General features: G+C 43.8%; 1 protein-coding gene across 7 annotated transcripts in view; it reads right to left on the reverse strand.

Moving 5' to 3' along the window:
• Positions 1-24,280, reverse strand: part of MYO6 (myosin VI) — a 132,668-nt gene that overhangs the window by 104,615 nt on the left and 3,773 nt on the right. Inside the window, exon 1 of one of the 7 annotated variants that reach the window (XM_084752258.1) lies at positions 4,905-5,001. The exons of the other annotated variants lie outside the window; for them this stretch is intronic. The gene's annotated coding sequence lies outside the window, so the exon portion shown is untranslated. Of the gene's footprint in view, positions 1-4,904; positions 5,002-24,280 lie in introns of those variants that run through there. 7 annotated transcript variants of the gene reach the window in all.

Raw genomic sequence — 24,280 nt, forward strand, 5'->3', positions numbered from 1 at the left:
AGATAGATACATAGATACATAGATAGTTACATAGATCGCTAGATAAATACATAGATACATAGATAGATAGGGATAGGGAGGGCTAGAGAGATGGCACAGTGGTCAAGAGACTTGCTGCTATTCCAGAAGACCAGAGTTCCATTCCCAGCACCCATATGGTGACTCCCACAGTCTGTAACCCCAGTTCTGGGGTTCTGATGCCCTCTTCTTGCCTCTTCAGGCAGTGCACACACAAGGTACATAGGCATACATGCAGGCAACAAACCCATACACAAAGGACTGAAACAACAATTAGCAAATAGCATATGCAACCTTCTAATTATCCCTTAACTTTAAGGCAGAAACAAAAATTATCTCTATGCTTCTTTCATCTAGAGTCCCACTAGAATGTCCTCCCCTCTGTCTCAGTTTCCTGGTAAGTGAAGGCTTTCGTGGGACATGCCCCTTGGGCTAATATGCAGATATAAGTGAGTATATACCATTTGAGTCTTTCTGCTTCTGGGTTAACTCACTCATTATGATCATTTCTAGCTCAATCCATTTATCCACAAATTTCGGGAATTCCTTGTTTTTAATAGCTGAATAGTATTCCATAGTGTATATGTACCACAGTTTCTTTATCCATTCTTCTATTGAGGGACACTTAGGCTGTTTCCATGTTCTGGCTATTATGAATAAGGCTGCTGTGAACATGGTTGAGCAAATTTTCTTGTTGTGTGCTGGAGCATCTTCTGGGTATATTCCAAGGAGTGGAATAGCTGGGTCTTGAGGAAGCCCTATTCCCATTTTTCTGAGATAGCACCAGATAGATTTCCAAAGTGGTTGTACTAGTTTGCATTCCCACCAGCAATGAAGGAGTGTTCCTCTCTCCCCACATCCTCACCAGCATGTGGTGTCGCTTGAATTTTTTATCTTAGCCATTCTGATGGGTGTAAGATGGAATCTCAGAATGGCAAAGTAGAAGGATCCAGAGGGTCCTAGAAGCCTACAAGTAGAACATTATGATAGGCAGATTTGGGCACAGGGGTCCCGCTCAAACTAAGGCACCAGCCAAGGACAATACAGGCGGTAAACCTTAAACCCCTACCCAGATCTAGACAATGGACAGAACACTCTCCACAGTAGAGTGGAGAGTGGGATATTACTTTCTCACATACTCTGGGGCCTCACCTTTGACCATGTCCCCTGGAGGGGGAGACCTGGTGGCACTCAGAGGAAGGACAGCAGGTTACCAAGAAGAGACTTGATACCCTATGAACATATACAGGGGGAGGTAATCCCCCTCAGAAACAGTCATAGGGGAGGGGAGTAAGGAGAAAATGGGAGGGAGGGAAGAATGGGAGGATACAAGGGATGGGATAACCATTGAGATGTAACAAGAATAAATTAATAAAAGAGAAAAAAAAGTAAAAAAAAATTATCTCTAAAACTTAGCCTATATTTTTGCCTCTCTGATGAGATATGTTGGCATCATAAACAAAAGCATAAATAGTTAGAAGCCAGCCTGGTCTACAGAGTGAGTCCAGAACAGCCAAGGCCACAAGGAGAAACCCTGTTTCGAAAAACAAAACAAACAAAAAGAAGCAAAAACAATGTACCCATATTTCTATTTAAATGATACAATTATAAGCCTTGTAATAATAAGAGAAACATTGAATGATTATAAAAATTAGCACAGGAGCTGAGCAGAATGTTAGCAGAGGGTTCCTGACTTCATTGTCAAAACAATCAATTGATTGACTCCTTAAAAATGCCCCAAAGCCCATCTTAGAGGTAAGAATTACCAATCACCTCTATAAAATACTTCATTACTAGAATAAAGAACTCTATTCTACGAGCTGTCACCTGAGTACAGGCAGAAGAATACTGAAGGCTCCATCTAACAAGCTGGCTTTTAGGGCCTAATTTTACAGGTTGGGTTTCTGGTTCAGCAGTCCAACCATGTGGTTCATGTAACGCTTCCACCTGAAATCAAAACAAGACCTTATGCCTGCTGGCTGCTTAGCAGGACAGAGAAATGAAAGCCTTAGGAAAAGGCTGGACAAACTAAAGAAGGTGGTTTAAAAGCTATCTGGGTGTATCAGAGTCTATCACGTGTTCTCTTGTGAAAATCTAAATTCACAATGGGTAGATTTCAGAGAGGTCCAAAAACGCAGAACCCTTGAACAAACAGAGAGAATTTGTTTTCAGCTCAAGAAATTCTAAGCCCAAAAATAACCACTGATAAGGGCCAAGGAAAGAAGCACAGATGGAAACAGCCTGAAAGGAAAAAGGGGAGGAGGGAAGTGATGTGAACCTCGGATGGGACACTGCACAGGGATGCAAAGTGTACCAGCCAGACCAGCAATAGGCTAGGAAAACTCAAAGCCCTGCCACAATGCACCGGAGGGGTGACAGCAGGCACAGGGCAGGCAGTGGAGCTTCCTACAGTAAGGGAAGGAAACGTCCATCTTTTCTACTGCCACTAGTAACTAGCCATAGCGAAAATAAAAGCCCCGTGGGAACAACCATAAGCTACTGTGACCCTGTACACAGAGTTAAGAGCTGAGACAGAAGCGAGGTAAACTTGGACCAGCATAAAGATCTATACTCGTGCACCGTACTTAAGCCTGAAGCAGGTACATCCCACTTATCTCTCAGTTCTTTTTAATTCGCTGTTCGCTTGCTTTCCCCAAAGCTTTGAAACTTGTACTTCTATAAAAGTTAATGAGTCAGAACTGTAACCTGGTGTCTTTGTTCCATATTTCGTTAAACAAACTTTTTATCAAGTTTCAGATTGTTCCCCAATGTCTTAGCCTTCAAGTCATCTGACTCTGGAAACTGAAGATCAAAGGATTCTTTTTTCTCTACGTTACTTAGGTAATTTTATTACAGAAGTCTAATTAAAACTAAACTAAAATGATTTGGGACTAAGAGTTTATAAACATTACAAACCCAACTTTATTTTGAACCTTTTTCACATAAAATCTGTTTTAAAAGAACTAACCATGTCTATGTAAAGAATATGCCCCTAAACTATGCTTTATCCATCTTTATAATTAAATGGTGATATTCTCCTCAGGAAAGATTTTGATACATATAAAATCACTGTAACAATTAAGCACTTTTTCTCCTGCCACAGTAATAAAAGCCAAATGACTGTGAATACTGAGTTGCTCTTGTGCTTACAGACAGCAGAGCGGTGAAGGCTGGCCACCAGCACCTCCATCAGCACACTGTGAGAAGGAAAAGGCAGACAGATGTAGTGGCGCACACCTTTAATCCCAGCACCCGGAAGGCAGAGGCAGAAGCAGGTGGACTATTGTGAGTTCAAGGACAACCTGGTCTATAAAGCGAGTCCAGGGCAGTCAAGACTACACAGGGTCTTGAAAAACCGGAGGGGGGGGGGGGTAAAAGGCAGAAGCAATCTAAAGGGAGAATAGGGAGAATGTAATAACTGTGCCACATCTGGACTCCACAGCACCCTTTAGCACCTACAGCCAGCTAGACACCTCTCTGCCTTAACTGGGCCAGAATTTATATTTGGGGAAAATATTTTTTTAAATAAATTGACACTATGATCACAAATGAATTTATGACAAGATTATTTACTGGGTTGATATTGACTGGGCATCTTTTATAATACAGCAAAGTACTAGGCCCCAAAGACACAAAAATAAGGACTTTGTGAGCTGGTGACGGGAAAGGGCAAGTTCACTACAGTGTGCATGGTGTTATTTAAAATGCTGATGCAGACCGGAAGATGGCTCAGCAGTTACGGGCACTTGTTGCTTCGCAGAGGACCCAAGTTCAGTTCTCAGCACCCAGAAGACGGCTCACAACCATCTGTAGCTCCCGTCCCAGAGGATGGATCAAACACCCTCTTCTGACCTCCATTGGCAACACATGGTGCACACACATACAGGTAGAAAAACACTCTTACACATAAACATAAAATAGTAAAATAAATAAAAAATGTCAAATGCTGCCGCAAAGTACTCATGCTGGGGATAGGGATTGACGAACCAGGACAGACAGCAAAAGAATTGCTCTGGCATATAAAGGGGGAGGAAGTTCCCCTCAGTCACAGTCATGGGGGAGGGGAGTAAGGGGAAAATGGGAGGGAGGGAGGAATGGGAGGATACAAAGGATGGGATAACCATTGAGATGTAATAAGAATAAATTAATAAAATAAAATAAAATAAAAAAGAATTGCTCTGGACTGAGTACTGACCAGTATAGGGTGCATTCTTAAAGCCATGACAGGCTACACGCTCTGTGAATATAAAACACTGTGTGTTTTGCATATCAGGGTTCAAACTACCTTATAAACGTTACTCATTTCTCCTAGCCAGCTCCACTGAAAAGTTACTGTCTGTTCCTTTAAAAGAACATTATGACCACTGATGTGGGCCGAATTTCCTCCAATACATCACTAATGGCTGGGATCCAAAATTAGTAACAAGGTCATGATATCAGACAAATAGCTGGAAAAGCTCAAGATTTGAACGGCCTCGCTAGGAGAGGTAAGAAGTCTGTTGAAGGCCTCCCAGCAGCCTGACTCATCTCTGGCAGCCTGCTCCCTGGCTGTCAACACAGAAGCAGTGGGCTCTCAAGCCTGGAGACCGATCTCTCAGCAAGCAAGCACGTGGATGCTGCTATCCCATACGCTGCCCTCAGACAAGCTGAGGTGCCTCTGCAACCTGAGAGAGTATATTTCCAATCTGGACATCTGCCAACTCGCCTCACACAAAGCACCCAGGGGCAAGAGCCAACCCCGCGCCCCCACGCTGGAGCCAACGCAGCGGTACCTTGTGTGTGTGTGTGTTCCCGGAGACCCAGAGGTGACCTGCACTCTTCCTCCCACACCTGTTACCAGACACAAAAGAAGTGGAGCCCAGTTACCGGGCAGACTCTAACCTTACCGGTGGCGAAACAGCGACTGCGGCCTTGAGTCCTGCGAGGATCATGTTCATCAGAAGGGCTGCTGGGATGTGACTAAGCAGTGCAAAAGCGGCGCCTCCTTCACAGTGGGTAAACAATAATATCAAAGTACAATCTTGCATATAAAACTCTATCTAAACTACCCGAATTTTCTAAGCACCATTTCACAAAAGGAGGAAGGGATTAAAAGATCAGGAGAATTCGTTTCCTTGGTTTTCCTAAGGATAATGTCTAAAGAAATCCACCATGAAATTGTAAATATTACTTAAGAACCCAGTTGAACCGCTGTAACCCTAGCACTGAGAGGACAGAGGCAGGCAGATCTCTTTGAGGATAGCCTGGCCTACAAAGCAAGTGCCAGGCCAGCCAGGTCTACTTTTTTTTTTTTCTTAATAAAACAAAATAAAGATCAGGCGTGGTGGCACACGCCTTTAATCCCAGCACTAGGGAGGCAAAGGCAGGAGGATCACTGTGAGTTCGAGGCCAGCCTGGTCTATAAAGCAAGTCCAGGACAGCCAAGGCTAACACAGAGAGACCCTGTCTCAAAAAAAAAAAAAGAATAAAATAAAATAAAATAAAACAAAATAAAAAGTCCCATAAGACAGGACATCCATTCTCTGATGGGGGGATGGGGGTGGGGGTCGAGGAGTAGTCCAATGGAAACTAAGAGTGTCAGTAATTTATTCTAAGCTAGAAACTTCTACCCTGTTGACTAACTTCCATGTTGATGGAAGCTGCTGTACATACAGGCAGCTCAGAGAGAGGAGCAAGCAGTGGCCTTGCCCAGCTTGAGTCTTGCATGTTACAATGCAATAATGACACAAGCGTCATAGAGGCAATGCAGAGACTTGTGGCTGCTCAGTGACTGTTGAGTGCTCAGCGTTAAACAGGACATGCATATCACCCCTTCCAAGGCTCAGGGAAGAGAAGGCACAAAGAGTATAAAGGCCCACAGAGAGAGAAGGCTGTGAAAGCTGCTGTATCCACATGGCAGAGCCAAGGCATCCATAAACTCTTAACAGCTGCAGTTGCCGACACAAGGCTGGAACAAGGCAAGGCAGTAAATACTCAGGCACAGCGAGGGAGAGGCCTATGAGGCCCTATTAGGTCCACAGGAGCAAAGGGCAGTCCAGAGCTGCCAGCATGAGGAAGTTCCTTTGAGTGATGCAGCCACTGTGAATTACTCTTGTATTAGTGACTAGCTCCACAGCTATGCTTAAACAAGTAACCTTGGCTAAAACGCAATGGGTCACAAAGCGAAGACAAAACAGGAGTGGGGATTTGGTGGAAGAAGAGGAGGAGGAGGAGGAGTGTCAGGAATGGGAAGAGGATAGCGAAGGGTAAGAGTGTGGCCAGAGTGTATTATATGCATGTATGAAATTACCAAAGAAAAATATCAATAAAGAAAGGAATGGAGGGGGCTGGAGAGATGGCTCAGAGGTTAAGAGCACTGTCGGCTCTTCCAGAGGTCCTGAGTTCAATTCCTGACACACACATGGTGGCTCACAACCATCTATAATGGGAACTGATGCCCTCTTCTGGCATCCAGTTGTGCATGCAGATAGAGCACTCATCTACAAAAAAGAAAGGAAGCTGGGCATGGTGGCACGCCTGTGATCCCAGCACTAGGGGAGGCAGAGGCAGAGGCAGGCAGATCTCTGCGTTTGAGGCCAGCCTGGTCTACAAAGCAAGTCCAGGACAGCCAAGGCTACACAGAAATACCCTGTCTTGAAAAACTAAGAAGAAGGAGGAGGAAAAGAAGGAGAAGGAGAGGAGGAGAAGGACAGGCGGGCAGGTAGGCTGGAGTGACGGCTCTGCATGTGAAGGCTGCCAGGCCTGATGACCTGAGTTCAGAGGCCAGGAGTCACACGATAGAAGAAAAGAATCACCTCCCACAAATTATCCTTTGATTCCTGGTGCACATATTTCATGTGCATAAGTAAACAAACAAATAAATAAATAAATGTTTTAAATTTTTTGAAGAAAGTTAAGCATGGGGAAAATGTCAAAAGTAAAAGATAAATTTATTCAAACTACTGTTTATGGAGTCCATTAAGAAGTTTAAATTATTTAAATCTTTAAAGAGCTATTATTTAATATTAATTCATTACACCTATTTGAAAGACAAATGCTTTCAAATTATATTTAATGTTAGAAAATCATAATCATAGCCATTCCACGTTACTAATACTGTTCTGTTCTCACCATCCCTGTAGCAAGTGCAGAACTTGCAGCCACTATATTGTTATATTTCCGATGGACTTGATGCCATAATCATGGCATTCAGTCTCCTTTCTTTGTATTTTCAAGTAAAGATTCATGTTTTAAGTTGCATGCAAAGTACTGGGTGTCATTACATTTTCATACATATATGACATTGTTATTAGTTTTAAGTTACTATTAAGCTCCTCAGTCATAGCTCAGCAAAGAACATTTGCCTAGCATGTACTAAAGCCTGAGTCCAACCCAAAGAAGTGCCTGCTAAAAATGTTTTTTTTAAGTAGTCACTCATTATCCACGTGTACAATTTCCATAGTTTCAGTTACTAGTTATTAACTGTAATCTGAAAATGTTGGATGGACAATTCTAGAAATAAAGGATTCACAAGTCTTAGATTTCACATCTTTCTGGGTCGCATGATGACGTCTCATTCCTTGATGTTCCCTCACACCCAGGGTGTGGATGAGCCTGCGTGTGATATCTATACATACACCCGCCCACCAGTCCATTAGCAGCCATGCTAGTTAACAGGTGACCCTTGTGGCTAGCACAACACCTATGTTAATGATGCTGGCAATGTTAGTACAGTATACTGCCAACAGCCCATCCATGTTATTATTGTTAATCTCCACTGTACCCAATGCAGAAATGAGACGCACCAGTGATATGTACAGCTAGGAGGAAAGCATATAGATGGGGTTTGTCTGTGCAGTTTCAGGTGTCAGGGACTAGTAGTAAAGCCAGGCACAGTATTCAGAAGGACCCGGGCCACAGCCCCACCCAGAGCAGCAACCCAGAACTTGTAGCACTTTTTTAAAGCATCAGTCCCTTTTAAGCTCATGATGCCCTAGTGCCTGCTTGGTAGGAAAACAAACAAACAAGCAAACAATGCAATCAGGCAGGGGGAAAAAAATCCCTTGATTCTCTATCCCTCCTACTGAAAGCACACATATAACTCCACCCATCCACAGATGACTGCACCCCAAAACTCCTTCAGGGCTGATTTCCCTCACGCTCTGGATTCTGTTTCCTGTCCATCTGGATCAGGGATGAGCTGTGCCACGTGAACTTGTCTTAGTCACTTCCTGGCCGGCACCTCTCACTGAGCAATAAGTACTAGGTACTCATCAGTAAGGTTGGCAAAACCTTCTTAAAACAAAATGGTTCTTTACATTCAAATCTACGCCGTCAAAATGGAGATTTTTTTATAGCTGGATAATGTGTTTATCTAAATGAGCTCACTGATATAAGAAAAATAATAATCTCCATTGGTAATATGTGAGTAAGAACATTTTAATGGGAGAGCAGGAGGTAAAGGCCCCTGAGGAAGCCTGCTGACCTGAGTCCAATCCTCAGCATCCACAGGAGAGATCTGACTCGTGCAAATTACCCACTGGGCTCCATGCGTTCACGGTGACACTCGGGCATGCACATATACTTAAAGCTTTGATGGCCCACTTGAAGAATCATAATAACACTCAGAGGAAAGAGGATCAAGGATTCAAGGCTAGCCTTGATGACACAGTGAGTTCAAGACCAGCTTTTGGTATACTAGACTCTATCTCAAAAAGAAAAAAGGAAAGAAATGAAAAAGTCATACAACACTCCGGAATGAACAGAGGAAGAAAACTCAATTTAAAAAGAAATTTTTTTAGCCAAAACAAATGAGAAAGCATGCCGAACTGAGGGAGTACCCAGGCCTTTTTGCTTTTTATCTCAAACTTTCACATTTCTCTGATACCATATGATGCACAGACAGGAAAAGACAGGCAGACTAAAGGACAGTTGAAGTCCAGCTGTTACCTGTGCCCATGCATCACAGTGCCTTACCCTGTTTTAATGCTCCCTGCTTTTCTAGAAATGCTAAAAGAAGACAGCACTTGATCTACGACCTTACCAAAAGGTCTCTGTTATTCTGGAAAAGCCGTGTTACAAATCAGTGCTGATCACAGTGTTGGATCGGACAGTATGACACACATGTCCAGTTCTCTAATTTGAAGATGCCTTGTTTATAATTATTCCACTGTAGCATCTGATCACTTTATTCTGCCTTGCAGTACAGGTGTGCCTGAGCCTGCCTACACGGAAACATATCATTTCACATTTTAATTACTAAAGTTAAACAATATGTATAAGTTAATAACTTCTTTTGTACTTTGCCAATTTTTAGGATTATATGCATGCGTATGTGTATAGAAACACATAAAATGCACCTGCAGCTTTTACTGGCTACTAACTTCAGAAGCATGAAGGCGGTATTACAAAACTATCATTTTGAAAGGAAGCACCAGGTCTGAGAAAACGACAGCTAGCAGTGAAACTCTAAAAAGGGAGGATTAGAAAAAAGGTTTTAAATACCCTCTCCTAAGGAAAAAAAATGCTATGGATGAAGAAATTTTAAGATATCTGGGATTTGATTCAGATTAATCCAAGAGAAGCAAAAATAATTATAAAGGAAAAGGAAGGAAGGGCCGACTGCACCCCGGAATGCACAGAGGCTTTGGCCACCTGCAAAGAGCTGCACAAGAGGGGACCATCCCCATCCCATTACAGATGAGGGAGGGGCCACCTGCAAAGAGCTGCAGAAGAGGGGACCATCCCCATCCCATTACAGATGAGGGAGGGGCCGCCTGCAAAGAGCTGCAGAAGAGGGGACCATCCCCATCCTGGCTGAGGGTGGGAGGAAATCTCAATGGTGTAGCCACTGGGAAACAATGAGGGGTACAGTGAACAACTGTCCCCACCCCATGCTCATGAAAGCACCCTACTCAGACCAGAGGGTCACAAAACAAAACAAAACAAAACAAGGACATGAAAGGAGCAGCCAGGCTTGGTGGGAAGAATGGTTCAGCCACAATGGGAGGGGCTGAGAGAGAGTAGTGTGTGTGTGGAGGGGGGGTGACCAAATTACACCAGCTACAAGGATGAATTTGTCAAGGAACTTTATTTGCTTAGAGACAGAATTTCTCTGTGTAGCCCTGGGTGTACTGGAACTCATTCTGTAGACCAGGCTGGCTTCAAACTCAAAGATCCACCTGCCTCAACCTCTTGAGTGCTGGGACTAAAGGCATGTACCACCACTACCAGGCATCAGAGAACTTTTTTTTTTTAAGTTTTTAAGAAAAAATAAAGCAAGGTTGGCTTCAGTTGATAACTTGAATCTAAGTAAGGAGAACGCAATGGACCACACACTCTTTTTTCCTTTTCAAAATATGCTTAAGACTTTCAACAGTAAAAGTATTTTTCAAGAATATTCTCTTGCAGCTGGAGAGACGGTTCAGTGGTTAAAGGCACTTGCTGCTTGCTGCTCCTTCCAAAGGATTTGAATTCAATTCCCAGGGTACACACACACACATAGGCACACACAAACACACACATAAATAAATAAATATAAACCTTTAAAAGGCCCACTACACATATGTAGCAGGTGAGCAGCTTGTTCTTCATGTGGGTCCACTAACCACTAGAATGGGGACTGTCTCTGACTCTGTTGCCTGCCTTTGAGTCCCTTTCACAAAGCTGGACGGCCTTCTCTGGCCTCAGCGGGAGAGGATGGGCCTAGACCTGCTTTGACGTGATGTACCAGGGTGGGTTGGTACCCATGGGATGGCCTCCCCTTCTCTGAGGATAAGAGGATAGGGGGTTGGGGGATGGGGGTAAGGGTGGGACTGGGAAGAGAGGAGGGAGGGGGCTGAGAGGAGGGAGGGGGCTACGAGTAGGCTCTAAAGTGAATTTTTTCCTTTTAATCCCAGCACTTGGGAGGCAGAGGCAGGTGGATTGCTGTGAGTTCAAGGCCAGCCTGGTCTACAAAATGAGTCCAGGACAGCCAAGGCTACACAGAGAGACCCTGTCTCAGAAAAAAAAAAAAGTGAATTTTTTTAAAAGACACATAAGGACCCCCACAATGGCTCTTTGCCTTAAAATATTTTAACTACAGAATTCTTACAGGAAACAAATGAGCTCTAAACTGAGTGTGTATGAGTCCCCACCTAGGCCACTGGCCCTCATCAAGCCACTCTAAGCTTGCTGACTTGAAGTGAACTTTGAGGCAAGGTGCCATCCCAATCCCAGTGCTGTGGGCTACGCAGTTTGTCTTCATGAAACCTGAACACAACCACAATTAAAGTCGACAACTGCCTAAAGCAGGGATTGTGTCCAAGAGGCACCCCCCAGAGTCGGCAGAGTCAAACTGTCTTCATAATAGCATTAGACGGTGGGGGGGGGGGGGGGCGCAGGCTTCCTCAACTGTGGTTCCCTCTGAAGCAATGACGCTGCAGCTAAAGTGGCTAAGACTCCTAAAGCTGGTTAGCAGGGTAGTGGCGCTGCGCTGTGACAGGGGTCGGCACCCGGAGAGTAGAAAGCACTGTGCATGTTATGAATGACCTTAGGTTGCTGTATGCTGACCTGTGTTTACTATCCTGTGGGATGGGATGAGAAGAAACAGAGGCACACCTGCACTGAGGAAAAGGAAGTGTGCAAGGGTTTTGAGTTTGATCTCCAGGAACGGTGCCCCTTATGTCAAGAAACACCATTCTGACTAGAAAAATAAATATATAAATAAATAAATAAGTAAAGTGACCTACAATGTCCAGTCAACCATGAGACCTGGCAAACTTAGGACTTTCTTGCCTTCTTGCTCTTTGTTCTGAGTAAAGTTTGTCACTGCAAAGGTAAACTCAAGCATCCCAGGTTTTCTACACAACACAACTTGAGATAACCCACATAGTGCAGTGCACCATGATGATCGTCCACATCTCAATCAGCCTACGGGGGATGGGAGGGGGGCGGGAAGCACTCAGAGTGCTAGACAGCACCCCCTGGGTGGCACTGTGGCAGGGCACAGAAAGGTCACTGCTGCTTGTGTGGGTCCCGCCTGGAGCCAGCACTTGCTAGGTTTTGGTGAAGATGAAAAAGAAAAGTTATCTGAAGAGCTGAAAATTTTCCCTTCCCGACAATGTGCGTGTGCAAGGGCACACTGCCTTAATGTTCGGGACATCAGCCAGCTGATGTCCTGAGCATGTGTGACAACTACCTGGCCTCTCTTAAACTAGTAGAGACTTACTATCTCCTCCATTTCTTACAAGTCACTTTTCATAAAGTGCTATTTTCACCGATATACTTTATTACTGATATTTTAGCACAGGAAATAATTTTAAAACTTCTAAGTTTTAACTTTTAATGCAGTAAATACTACAGACAGCCTGCAATCTTTATGCCAGTTTCAATAACGTATAAGAGTGGAAAAGACTCCTGAGACCTCGGGGACTTACACCCTCTAGTCTCTCATCCCCCAGGAAGAGCGGGAGTGATTAGGGAGATATGTTACATGTTTGCTGTAACACAGTTATAATGTAACGTTCAGAGGATGCTGGAGTGGGGTCCAACCCTGGGGGATTAAGCTATGGCCTTGCATTCTCCAAGCAGGCACTCTACCACTAAGCTAACCCAAAGGCTACTTTGGAAGACTTCATTCAGGCAACTGCTAAAAGATGGGTGAGACTGGCTCATTCCAAAGAAAGGGTCAGTTGGAGGGAGAACATCGAGATAGGATGCCCGGAGAACAGGTCCATGAGGCTAGACCATACAATGCTGCGGTGTGTTGTGGTTGAACAGTAGATCAAGGGCCACAGAGAAACAAACAGGATTCGAAACCTGTCTAGTTTGTTTTCTGTTGCTGGAATGACAACATGACCAAAAGCAAATTGAGGGAATCAGTGTTCTTCTCAGAGTATAGATTACAGACCACCATTGCCAGAGTCAGCGTACAGCTTACAGACCACCACTGCCAGAGTCAGCGTACAGCTTACAGACCACCATTCCAGCGCAGACACTGGGAGGAGCTTGAAGCAGAAACCACACAGGGATGCTTCTTATGGCTCTGCTCTCAGACTCACCTTCAACAGCCTTTCTTATAGAGTCCATCTCATGCCCAGAGTGGTGCTGCTCACCCTGGGCCGGGCCCACCTACATCTATTAGCAATCAGGAAAATGCCCACAGGCCAATCTGATGTGGGCAATTCATCAACTGAGGTTCCTTGTGACAAACTGACAACCAAGATTAGCCATCACAAAACCCAAGTCCTCCAATAAGAGTTTGGATTGTGAAGATTGTTAGTGACAGGCCACTAGGGACCCTTCCCGAGCGGGAGACTGTCATGGTCAGTTCCACTTAGATGTAGGAGCCGCTAAGGATAAGGTCAAACTGAGAGAAAGTTTAACAGGGGAAGTCATGTCTGGGAGGGAAAACCATGATGCTAGCACTCAGATCAGAAGCCATGGAAGCCAATGTGAATCTTCCAGAGGCTGAACAGTGCTGAGCGACCAGCGAGATCTACCAAGTGATGATGGGAAGGGAGAACATGAGTTCCAAGCCAAAACTCTGAGGCAGGAGCACCCGGCCGTGTAAGAAACAGTAATTTCAAAGGAATGTGTAAGACTTTAAGAACTCATCAGTTTGAAAATACTGTCAAGGCCAGGTGTAGTGGTGCACCTCTTTAATTCTAGCACTCAGGAGGCGGAGGCAGGTGGATCACTGTGAGTTCAAGGCCAACCTGGTCTATACAGTCCAGAACAGCAAAGGCTACACAGAGAAACCCTGTCTTGAAAAACCAAAAAAAATGGGGGGGGGGCTGGAGAGATGGCTCAGTGGTTAAGAGCACTGACTGCTCTTCCAAAGGTTCTGAGTTCAATACCCATCAACTACATGGTGGCTCACAAGCACGTATAATGTGATCTGATCATACTGTATACATAATAAATAAATCTTTAAAACAAAATAAAAAAAGAAAAACCAAAAAAAAAAAAGAAAAAGAAAAAAGAAAAGGAAAGGAAAAAAGAGAAAGAAAGAAAATACTGTCAAGATAACATCGAAATACATTCTGGGAAATTCTGCATAAAAATGAGAGTTTGAACAATGGCACTGACAGGACAACCATAAGAAGAGCGTGAAAGAACAAAGTGCCAAGTGCTAAAAAAAAAAAAAAAAAAAGTGAGGAGCTATGGGCTGGGACAGAAAAACAAACAGGCAAAGTCAGAGGCCAGCAAGAGGTCAGAAGGAGGGGGAGCCTGCTGAACATGCAAAGACCTCCAGAAAGAAAGGAGGATCTATTATTAATTAGCAGCGTACAGAGCAGACACTGTGAAGTGTTCAGGGCAGAATGTGGACTGCAACGAAATCTGCCATGGAGGCCTTTACCATGACATTAGGTACAGGAAATGTTCTACCCACAACTGCATGAAAGCATGTTCCAGACAACAGTTTATCTGCTTTTCCAATTAGTAACTCAAGCCAATTGTCTTCTGCACATCCATTCTTAGAAAACTTATTTCAGACATGGGGAATGGGCTTCAGCATAAACAGAACTCTACACATTATAAATTATCATTATCATTATTATTGTTGTTATTATTTAGATAGGCTGTCTCTATTATGTAGCTCTGGCTGTCCTAGAACTCACCATGTAGTTGAGGTTGACCTTGAACTCCCACAGATCCACCTGCCTCTCTCTGCCTACCACCAAGCCCAGCGTGTGTGTGTGTGTGTGTGTGTGTGTGTGTGTGTGTGCGTGCGTGCGTGCGTGCGTGTGTGTGTGTGTGTGTGTGTGTGTGTGTGCACATGTGCGTGTATGGTGAGTAGGTGTTGGTGGGTGGGTGCTCAAACATATGAAGGTCAGAGGAGGACTCTTGGGAGCCAATTCTTCCAAGTGGAATCTAAAGATCAAACTCACGTTGTCAGACTTTCTTTAACCTGCTGAGCCATCCTGGGGGCCCAAAACTCAGGAATTTTATCTCACACACACACACACACACACACACACACACACACACACAATTACTACTGTGCTATATCCTAAAGATCAAACTACTGCTTAAAAGAGGGGTTTTTGGAGGGGACAGGAGCTCCACGAAAAGACCAACAAAGCCAATAAACCTGGGCCCATGGGGCCAGTGGAGACTGATGCACCAAACAAGGACCATGCATCATGCATAGATAAGACCTAGCCCCTCCCCCCAGGGTTAAATGTTGCTGATAGGCAGCTAAGTCTCCATAGGAGTCCTCTAGTAAGAGCAACAGGGGCTGTCCCTGCCATGGACTCTGTTCCCTGATCTTTGACCCCTTGCCCCTGGCGGGGAGTCTTACCAGGCCACAGGGTAAAAGGATGCAGGCAGTCCTGAGGAGACTTGATAGACTGTGGTCAGTTGATAGGGGAGAAGAGCTCTTCCTCTCCAAGGACTAGGGGTGGGGCAAAGGCGGGAAGAAGGAGGGAGAGTGGGACAGGAAGGAGGTGAGGGAGGGGGCTATGATTGGGATGTCAAGTGAATAAAAATTTTTAAGTAAATTTAAATTTAAAAAGAAGGATTTTTACCACAGATAAACATATTGAAATACACTTCAGTGTATAATCAGCAAATGACATTTATTCAAGCAAAACTATCATCCCAACCATCCTTTACTGGTAATATGAAATGCAAAATGAGATCAAATTTCATTTTGACACATTTAAACCAAATGTATATATAGCTAGAACTATGTTTATACAAAGATGAAGTGTGAAAATGTATTTTATTAGTATAGTCTAGCAAACAATGGTTTGTTTCCTTTACAGAATAAGTCACCATTGAGTCCCTATTTAAGGGGAGGGAGCTCAAGTGCCAGGCGCTATGTGCAAGTCAGAAGGCACCTGATGAGTCAGTTCTCTCCTTCCGTCTTCATAGAGTTTTCAGGGATTGGACTCAGGTCAACAGGCTTGCGCACCATCTTCCCCGACGCTGCACAGCCATCTTGCCAACCCTACTGTATCCTGTGATGGGCCTTCCAGAGTAGTAAATATTATAAACCACTTCATCATTTCATTTGTACACAGAAACAAGAAAGCAATTGCTTAAAGGAGATGCATCAAGTTCACATTAAAAGCCAATACATGGCTGGGCGTGGTGGCACACTCATGTAATCCCAGCACTTGGCAGGTGGATCACTGTGAGTTCCAGGGCAGCCTGGTCTACAAAGCAAGTCCAGGACAGCCCAGGCTACACAGATAAACCCTGTCTCAAAAAACTAAGAAAAAAAAAAAACACTACTTGGGAGAAATTGCTCTGTCTCTGTGTGTGGCGAGGCCTCCCCTATCTCCCCACCTAGCAGTGGATGCTAGAGCTGGGAGGCAATGGAAACCTGAGGGGAATTCCAGATCCAACAGGAACACGGGTGCCAAAGAGAGACCTTGGACTTGGAAGCAGGCAGCAGCCACAGCAGGCATAATCATGATTGTCCCTTGTCGGGTATGCATAAAGAGGAGACCACCCCTGGGGTGACGGGGCAAATGCCTTTAATCCCAGAACTCAGGAAACAGAGGCAGGAGGATCTCTATGAGTTCAAGGCCAGGTTGATGTACGTATCAAGTTCTAGGTCACCTAGAGCTACACAGCGAGACCCTCTATGGAATAATTTTTTAAAGAATTTTTCAAAAGTCTGTGTCTTTAAAAGAACACAAAGAAGGGGAACTTAAGCTTGGAATTAGACAAGGATGTTGAGGCCGATCAGCTGAAGGCATGTTTCAGCTCCACACCTCGCTACCCCGTCCCTCGGCAAGTTGTGCAAACCTCAGCTCTCAGCTGCAAGAAGAAAACGCGAGCACACTGACATACACTTGGCAGTGTGTGATCACGCTGACCCAGGAGCCTAGGAGTCTTCCATTTGGGTAAGTAATAAAGCTTGTGTGTTCTGCTGCTTCAAAAACGCACGTTAATCCATCGCAAAGCCACATGCCAAGGAGCCGAGATCTAAAGAACAAGACCGAAGTCCAAGCATCTGGACCAGATCCAGAGACACGCCTTTAGTAAAGAGTGGCCTGCTTTCCCATGCAGCATCGTGCGTGACAGCACTGGATGGCCTCTATTTTTAACAGCTCATTAAAACTTCCAAATAAACAGCACATTTATAAATTCCCAATCAGTGTGGCCTTCCTTGCTGAAAGAGAAGTGGGGGGAGGTGGGGGAGAGAAGGGAGAGAGGGAGGGAGGGAGGGAGGAAGGGAAGGAGGGAGGAATGAGGGGAGGAAAATAGGAAGAAGGGAGGGAGAAGGGAAGGGAATGGGGGGGATCAGAATGTATTACCAGATGGGATATCAAATTCGGACTGAAATAAATATTTTCTCTCTTTTTTAGAATACTTGTGTGATGTCTAGCCATGAGGCCAAACTCATTCTTCCAAGCTCCACGTCCCCTTCTTTCCCAATAGAAAAACCCTTCTTAAGATAACATTAGCTTCCTCAATTAGCCACTTGAATAAATGGTGGTTGATTTTATGCTTTTTTTTTTTTCTCATCTCTCTTCTGTCATCTCAGTGGCCAACACAAGCCCCGGGTTTGTTTGGGGTCTGAACACCATCTTAACAGACAGACAGATCATCTTGTTCTTCTAACCGCCAAGATCAAATATGAACAGGAAAAGCCCAGGAACACAGACAGCACACACAGCACACACATGTTCTTTGTTCCTCCAGCAAATACTAAGCTCAAAAGGATAGCAGACAGCAAACTGTGCCCGCAAACCAAAACACAAATGCTCCATCTAATTTTAGAAGAAAAAAAAATAATAATAACAAGGGAGAGGAGAAAAGTTCTCTCTGAACTAACTCAATCCTCAAATCAGGGAAATTCAAAGAGCTGTTTGTAAGGCCCCCTGCCCTGCCCCAGTTCCCTCCCAGGGATGCTAATTCAGATAAACACTATGAGCCTATGAAACTATTCCACTAGTAAAAGTGCTTGCTGCTTTGATTGACAACCTGAGCTTGATCCCTGGACCGCGCCCATATAGTGTCCTCTGATCTCCACACACAAACACATTGGTACACTTGCACACACTCCTCCACACACAAACAAAATAAGTACAATAAAAAAATGTTTTTTAATAAAACAGACTTTTAGGAGTTGTTACAAATAATTGAAGTCAGCTATTTAAAATTAAAAAGAAAGAAACACTTTCAGAGAAAATACCCAAATATACAATTCCAGACAACAGTGCTAATGGATTGGATTCCAAACCTGTTTCTCATTTTGATCACACAATCTGTAGGGGGAAAAAAATAAAACAAGAAACAAACAAAACAATATATTTTTAAAATCTCAATCATGGCATTTACAAACAGAGCTATCCTTTATCTGTAGGCAAAATTCTTATAGCCAGCTGTCTGATTAATTTACTCAATTCTAGAATACTAGGCAATGTGGCTGTGATGACTAACCTTCATTAAACATGACTAAACTGGGAACTAGAGTAAAAGCTCAGTTGTTCTTCCAAAGAACCAGGGTTTGATACCCAGCACCCACATGGCAGCTTACAACTGTCTGGCTCCAACAGTACACCATGCATGTGGTGCACAAAAACACATGCAGACAAATGCCCGCACCCATACAAATAAAAGTGAAGAACCTTCCAAAAGGTTTAACTGAAAGGGAAACACACCCTGAACAGGGCAGCAAGGGTCTCAGACAGAATTTAAAGGGTAAATGGAAGAAGCCAGCTTCACACCAGCACTCTGCCTCTGCTTCCTGACTGCAGAAGCCATGTGACCAGCTGCCTCAGGCTCCCACCACCACACCTTCCCCATGATGGACTGGCTCCCTCAAACCGTGAGCCAAAGTAAGCCACGCCCTTAAGTCACTTCTGTCCGGTGCTCTGCCGCAGCAGCATAAAACGTATCTAATGCAGTGGCTCTTCCTTTTCTGGAAGGTAGAGCTTCTCTTTCCTTTTCAGTGGATCCCTCAAGAGAATGAAGAAAACATGAATCATCTATTACTGTGGAGAGAAATATTGCCTATATCTGAACAGCCTTTTGTACTATCTCTTTAAGGGGAGAAACTTTCTCCGATACCTTTCATCAAGGTATCCAAAGTAACAAACGTTTCTAGAATCACCATTGACGAGGGGCAACAGCCAGGACACACAGAGAATGGACTCACTGGGAGAAGTCGGAGTGAGCAGGGGAGATAATTTCTCATTGCTCAACTTCTATTAGCTGCTACTGTATCAGGTGGGTTGCTGTCAGACAAGTCCAAGTAAAGCCAGGCACAGCAGCTCACACTTACAGTCTCCACGTGAAGGGAGATACAACAGGAGTTCCAGGAGAGCTCACACTACACAGGGAAACCCTGCCTCAAACAAACACTGACCAGCTAAGTGAGAAATACAACCTTTAGGATGCAAAGGCCTGTGCTTGCCAATAAGTTGTTAGGTTTAGTTATTTAAAGGTTGTTTGACTGTTTTTTACTTAAATCCATTTGTTCAACTAAAACCAACCATAGCCAATAATGAAAAGTGCTATGGTAATGAAAATTATGTAACAGGTGTAGAAAGGCATAATGACATATCAATGAAAATTATTTAAAAGATGTAGATGAGCCGGGCATGGTGGCGCACGCCTTTAATCCCAGCACCCGGGAGGCAGAGGCAGGTGGATCCCTGTGAGTTTGAGGCCAGCCTGGTCTACAATGCAAGTCTAGGACTGCCATGGATACACAGAGAAACCCTGTCTCGGGGGAAAAAAAAAGATGTAGATGATCTCTCTCATTGGGAGATATATACAGATAGATAACAGATATAGGTAGATAGATAGATAGATAGATAGATAGATAGATAGATAGATAGATAGATAGATAAGTAGGTGTTTAGTTAAATATGAAATCGGATAAACTATCTTTATTATGTCATATACAAGTAGTCCCAAGCATTTGACAGATGCATCACAATGCTAACAAGCTATTTAAAGTCCACTAAGAGAATGCTGCCAGTTCCCAGGGGTTCTAATTAATCTCCTTGCTCCTCTCCATCTGCTCTCCCACAGCTGTACCCACTCTCTACTCTGCTGTTCTGGGGAGGATGAGCTTGCCAGGAGCATCTCTTAGCTCCCTAGCTGGCTTCTGCCAATGGAAGCCACTGGCCAAGGCCTGAAGGCAGAGCTGAGGGAACCTCCCTTCCTGCAGTTCTGCCGCAAAGCCACAGCACCCACTGGCACTCCTCCACAGGGTGATCTCTGGAGAATGGCGGCCTTCTCATTGGTGCTAGTCCCTCAGTGCTTAGCTACCCTTGTTTGTTCCCTAATGGCTGCAAACACTGCCTTCATGTCATTTGCATCATCAAGGAAAATCCTCTTTCCTATTAGTATTTTCCCTGACATGCCTAGCTAGTTCCATTGTCTCTGCTTATTCAGTACTCCACGTTGAAGAAATCTAATTAAGGCTTTAAAAAAATTTTTTTCAGTTTAAATATTATATACTAATTCACTCTAAACAAAACTGGTTAAAGCTAATAATGCTTAGAGTCTAATTTAGTTATACAATTTAACACTGCATTGCCCTGACACAATATAAATAAATGCTGTAACTTTCAAGTAGGATTTTTTTTTTAAGTGAAAGGATTCTGGTAGGGATATTTCACTTCCTTCTTCCCCACATCTCCTGCATAATCCAAACCAGTTGCTTTCATTGTTGAAGCCTTTGCTAAGAACTGGAGGAAGAAAGCTTTAAGCCAGCACTTCTCAAATGTTGGTATGCCTGTAAATCAAAGGCAAGCTTATTAAATGCTGACATTCGGGCCCTGCCCTCACCTTCTTTGTGTTTTTACCAGCTCCCAGGGTAATTCTGTTGCACAGCTAAATTTCAGATGAACAGTGGCCACTTTCAAGATCTACCAAACTCTCTAACACAGTTTTTTCTTTCTTTCTTTCTTTCTTTCTTTCTTTCTTTCTTTTTCTTTTTTCCTTTTGAATGAAAAGTCCCCCACTACGCAAGAGGAAAGGAAGGAGAGACAATGGTCAACTCGGGGACATTCTGAACTAGTCTGTGTCTGGACTGCTGCCAATTAAAGAATCAGAAGTAAAGTCAATTAAAATCTGAAAAGAAAAGAAGAAGAAGAAGAAGAAGAAGAAGAAGAAGAAGAAAGAAAGAAAGAAAGAACGGTCAAACAGCATTGCCTCCATTGTACAATGAGAAAACTGAAACCAAAATAAATTAATTTAACCAAGTTAATGATTAGCAAAAACCAAGACCTCTTGGGTGTGCCTGTGGTCTCATAAACATCATGGTTTAATGCCATGTAGAGGCCCCCGGGCTCTCACAGGGAGACAGAAGCCAAAGAGACAAGCAGCAAGGAATGCGCTCCTACCCTACCCCTCTCTCCTCTCTCCTCTCTCCTCCTTCACCAAGGCTTTCTGCTTTCCACCTGCTGCCACACACAGCAGACCCGACGGCAGTGCATGCGCATAAGCACTCTGTCCACATCCTCTGACCCTACAATACGCTCAGTACCACAAGGGTGGCTGCCAGCTTGAGCAAGTTCCTTATCTCTGTCTCAATTTCCCAATATGTAAAACAAGTCACAATGCCAAGCCCCGATAGTGACAGTGTGACTAACCAATGTGCCTCAGTTACTCTTGTGGCGTAGTATCCGACATGCAGCAACAGCCCAATCAGCAACAGGCACAATTTAAATCACACTGACTCCTCTTCCACCAACACATGGGCCCTGGGTCCTAATTATTTTCCTTGCCTCGTATCCTGATACTGTGATGAGTAATGAAACATCCTGGTATTTATGTGCAGCCCAAGATAAAACAGGCCTATACCCGAGTGGACTGGGCGTCTCCAGGAGGAGAATATTTTAGGGCAAATAAGTCTTTCAGTAGCCCTCAAATTACATTGCTTTGACAACTGTCTGTTTCCCAACTTTGGAGTCAGCCCTGTTGATTACATACTGGAATGAAAAGTCTATAATTAACTTAATTCAAAACAACAATGAAATGTCACTCAGCACAAGAACTTGGCCTAGCTATAATCACTGTATCCCCGGGACTCAGAACAACGCCTGATCTCCAGTGAACACTCAAAGTGTGTGTGTGTGTGTGTGTGTGTGTGTGTGTGTGTGTGTGTGTGTGTGTGAGATTTGTGTACAAGTGCCCTGAGGCCGAAAGACAACACTGGGTCTGCTGGAACTGAAGCTGCAGGTACTTGAGGAAGTGCCTGGGGGTGGATGCTGGGAAGTGAACTTAGGTCCTCCGAAAAGGCAGGGAATACTCTTTAACTGGTGAGTCAGTTCTCCAGGCACTCAAATGAATCAAGGCATAAGGACACCATCACACACACACACACACACAGAGTCTTTAGTGATTCCTTACCAAAAGAGTCATAATCATTAGATCAACACCAGTAAACTAAGTAATAAAAGTTATTTGCAACTTTTCTCCTGAGCATTTTCTCCTTTATTTTTAGCCAGTTGTTGATTTTTGTGATAAACTCTCTAAACAGAAAAGTTCACTACCAATCTGTCTGTAGCTATATCACAAGTGTCAGAACTTTGTGATATCTACCTGCCATTAAAAAACACATAAAAGAGCCTGCAGCTGCAAAGCCTATGGGTACACACCTGTAATCCCAGCACAGGAGTCGCAGACAGGAGAGTGGCAAGTTGAAGACTAGCCTGGCTACATGGCAAGACTCTTAAAAAAAAAAAAGGCAGAATTTACTGACCTTGATTTTTCACATTTTGAAGCATCTGTATTAAAATAATAATATGAAGTAAGTTACTTGCTGACAGATTAATCCTGACAGTAGGAAGAAGAGAAATCCTGCTAGGGAAAGTCTTGGGAATCCAGAGAAGATTCATCCCCAGAAATGCTTCTGAGGGACTACCTGACCTTATCAAGTTTCATATATAAATATTTTTTTTACATTTTGTATGCCTATATATTATAAATTATATTTATTATGAATTTTTACTACTTACTATTATAAATTCTATTGTATTTATTATATATGTTACAAAGGAAGATATTCACTTTTGACGTAAACACCTTCCCAATTTTAACCTGGGAAAGGGGTGGGAGACGTAAGAGAAGATCTCGCATAGCCAGGGCTGGCCTCAGACTCACAGGGAACTTCCTGCCTCTACCTCCTGAGTGTTAGGATTTGAGACAGGTCCTGCCACACGCAGTTGTAGTGTCCAGATCTGCTGCAAAACCCGACTTCAATGCTCCTGCCTTATCAGCCTCCCGTGCACCTGAACTACAAGGTCATGCGACCACACCTCACGCCTCTGAACCTGTGTGTAGACCTTAAATGTATGGTTTCAATTTAGCTTCCCATCAGCCTATCTGCCAATCTTGATATTTCCCAGATCCAAGGATCCATCATAACCAAAACTCCGCCACACGACAGAGCTCACCTTGTAAAAGTTAGTCAGTTTAAATTAAGAATATGTAGCTGGGCTGGGCGGTGGTGGCGCACTCCTTTAATCTCAGCACTTGGGAGGAAGAAGCAGGCGGATCTCTATGAGTTCGGAGCCAGCCTGGTCTACAGAGTGAGTTCTAGGACAGCTAGAGCTATTCCACAGAGAAACCCTGTCTTGGAAAAAAACAAACAAAGAAACGAAAAAACAAAAAGACTATGCATATTTTTGTTTATGTGTATGTGTCTGTGTGAGTATATGCTACACATATGAGGATGTCTGCAGCAGTTCGAAAAGGACACTAAATCCCCTGGAGATGGATTTGCAGGTGAGCCACCCACAAGGATGCTGAGAACCGAATTCTGGTCCTCTGGAAGAGCAACAAGTGCCCTTAACTGATGAACCATTTCTCCATCCCTTGGTTACTTTCAAATACAATAACAAGTGATGTAACCCACATAGACAAAAGATGTCTGTGTTTTTGCCGGGAGCTTCCCCAGTGCACATTACTCAGCATGAGTGTTAGTTAGCATTCGCCCTATGTGAATATGCACTGAAGGAATGTGCTTCGGTGTTTTGGTTTCACTTGACGCATGCTTTCTGCACGGCCAATTATCTCTTCTCTTCTTAACACCAGCAAGATTTCTTAAGATGATGGAGCTGTGGCCTGGGTTTCAATTCCTAGGCTTCAGCACTCACACAGGAAATTTTGGGTGGATTAGTGGTGATTTCTCAAATCTCCATGTTACTGCTATACTAATCTTTATGCTTTAAGATACCAGCCCACTTTTTAAAAATCTATCAAATAAAAGCACATTGTTACAAACACAAGTAATCCTGGTACCCCTAAACACTAATGCCTCAAAAATAGAACTTTTAAGTCACTTAACTGTGGTTAGTTGTTAATTATCTATACCCTCATC

The sequence above is a fragment of the Acomys minous genome (assembly GCF_964271855.1).
Source record: "Acomys minous genome assembly, chromosome: 13".
In the NCBI taxonomy this organism is placed as follows: domain Eukaryota; kingdom Metazoa; phylum Chordata; class Mammalia; order Rodentia; family Muridae; genus Acomys; species Acomys minous.